General features: G+C 35.7%; 1 non-coding gene across 1 annotated transcript; it reads left to right on the top strand.

The window, feature by feature from the left end:
* The first annotated feature begins 447 nt into the window (after nt 1-447).
* LOC119507506 lies at nt 448-554 on the top strand. The gene has a single exon (XR_005211264.1). It is a non-coding gene; the product is annotated as a U6 spliceosomal RNA (small nuclear RNA).
* Nucleotides 555-2,923: the final 2,369 nt, after the last annotated feature.

Raw genomic sequence — 2,923 nt, 5'->3', positions numbered from 1 at the left:
ATCTCATGTTTCTAAATCCCTGCCTCAGACTCTGCTTCTAAAGAACCTAAGACATGCTCATCTCCGAATCTATGTGTGGAGGTGGATGTCATTGGTCTTGTGGCTGATTGGGAGATGTTTATTCCCAACTTCTCATATTTCTGTATTGGAAACTGTTTCAACTCAGAGAAGCACAGGATAAGCAGCTAGGCAGATCTGTAATTAGACATGAAGAAGTAGATAGGTGTATTTCAAAAAAACTGAATTTTCAGAAGCAGATCTAGATCTACATGACAGGAGAATGGGAATAAACCTCAAAATATCACTACAGATTAACAGCTCTTAAAGATGGTATTTAAAAATGAGGGAATGTTGCAGTGGTCATGACATCAGTAAGGATTATTGGGGCTCTAGATAATCTATATAGCTCAGAAAGGAATTGGGAATGAGTACCCAAGAAGTGATCTAGTGCTTGCTTCAGTAGCACATATACTAAAATTGGAATGATGCAGAGAAGATTAGCATGGCCCCTGCACAAGTATGACACAGAAATTCATGAAGTGTTCCATATTTTTTAGAAATGAAAACTATCAGGAAGGGTAAAAGGAGAGAGAGAAGAAATAAGATGTGACCTATAAAATACAAAAGACAAAACAGAAGAAAGTTCTGCCCTTAAAGTAATAACACTAAATGTTAATGGATTAAACTCCCCAGTAAAAAGATGCAGATTGCCAGAATGGAACAAGAAACAGTACCCATCTATATGCTTTCTATAAGAAACTCACTTTAGACACAACAGCAAAAACGGGCTGAAAGTGAAAGATGGGAAAAAGATATTTCATGCACACAAAAACAAGAAAAAAGAGCTGGAGTAGCTATATTAATATCAGACAAATAAGCCTTCAAATATGAAACAATTAAAAGAGAAAAGAAAGATGCTATATATTAATAGAAGGGTCAATTCATCAAGAAAACATAAGAGTCATAAATTTTTATGCACTGAGCCAGAGTGCCCCAAAATGCATGAGGCAAACACTGACAACACTGATGGGAGAAGTAGATACTTCTACCATAACAGTTGGAGACTTCAATACACTGCGTTCATCAATGGATAGAACATCTAGACAGAGGATCAATAAGGAGACAGAGATGTTGAATTCTACAATAAATGAACTCGACTACAATAAATGAACGAGACTTGACATACATTTATAGAACACTACACCCCACAACAGCAGGATACACAGTTTTCTGAAGTGTTTATGGATCATTCTCTAGGATAGAACACTTGTTGGGTAACAAAGCAAGTCTCAACAAATTTTAAAATATTGCTATTATACAAAACACTTTCCCAGGTCATAATGGAATGCAGTTGGAAATCAATAATAGGAAGAAGGTTAGAAAATTCACAAATATATGGAAGCTAAACGACACACTCTCAGACAACCAGTGGGTAAATGAAGAAATTACAAGAGAAGTTAGTAATTATCTTGAGGCAAATGAAAATGAAAACACAACATATGAAAACCTATGGGATGCAGCAAAGGTGGTGCTAAGAGGGAAACTGATTGCCTTAAATGCCTATATTAAAAGAGAAGAAAGCGGAAAAATTGAGGCATTAACTGCTCACCTGGAGAAACTAGATAATGAACAGCAAACAAACCCCAGAGCAAACAGAAGGAAAGAAATAACAAAGATTAGAGCAAAAATAATTGAAATGAGAAAAGGAAAACAATAGAGAGAATCAAGAAAATCAGAAGTTAGTTCTTTGAGAAAATCAATAAAATTGATAGGCCCTTAGCTAGGCTAATGAGAGAGAGAGAGAGAGAGAGAGAGAGAGAGAGAGAGAGAGGGAGAGGATGCAAATAAATACAATCAGAAATGGGAAAAGGGACACAACTACTGATTCACAGAAATAAAGGAGATAGAAGATACTATGAGCAACTATATGCTTATAAGCCAGACAAATTAGAAGAAATGGACAACTTCCTAGAGAAGTATGAACAACCAACATTGACTGGAAAAGAAATAGATGACCTCAACAAACCAATCACAGGAAAAGAGATTGAGTTAGTCAACAAAAAGCTCCCCAAAAAGAAAAGCCCAGGCCAGATGGCTTCACAAGTGAATTCTACCAAGCATTCAAGAAAGAATTAGCACCAATCCTGCTCAAATTCTTCAAAAAAAAATGAAGAGAAGGGAACCTACCTAACTCATTCTATGAAGCCAACATCACCCTAATACCAAAGCTCGATAAAGATGCTACAAAAAAAGAAAATTATAAACTAATCTCTTTTATGAATATAGTTGCAGAAATCCTCAACAAAATACTTGCAAATTGAATCCAGCAGCAGCTTTAAAGAATTATACACTATGACCAGGTGGGATTTATTCCAGGTGTGCAAGGTTGGTTCAACACAAGAAAATCAATTAATGCAATACACCACATCAATAAATCAAAGCCAAAAAACCACATGATCATCTTAATCAATACAGAAAATGCATTTGACAAAATTCAACATCCTTTCTTGATGAAAACACTTCAAAGGATAGGAATAGAAGGAAACTTTATCAATTTGATAAAAGCAATATATGAAAAGCCCACAGCTAACATCATACTCAATGGGCAAAGACTGAAAGCTTTCCCTGTAAGATCAGCAACAGGACAGGGATGCCTACTGTCACCACTGTTATTCAACATTGTCTGAAAGTTCTAGCTAGAGGAATTAGGCAAGAAAAAGAAATAAAAAGCATCCAAATTGGAGAGGAAGAAATAAAAAATTCACTGTTTGCAGATGACATGATCCTATATGTAGAAAATCCACAAAATCTATGGCAAAACTACTACAGCTAATCAATGAATTCATCAAAGTGGCAGGTACAAGATCAACATGTAAAAATCAATAGTGCTCCTATACACAAGGAGAAGCAGGAGGAGGAAATC

This window comes from Choloepus didactylus, chromosome 12 (genome assembly GCF_015220235.1).
Source record: "Choloepus didactylus isolate mChoDid1 chromosome 12, mChoDid1.pri, whole genome shotgun sequence".
NCBI classification, from domain to species: domain Eukaryota; kingdom Metazoa; phylum Chordata; class Mammalia; order Pilosa; family Megalonychidae; genus Choloepus; species Choloepus didactylus.
This window is presented reverse-complemented; position numbering and strand designations above follow the sequence as displayed.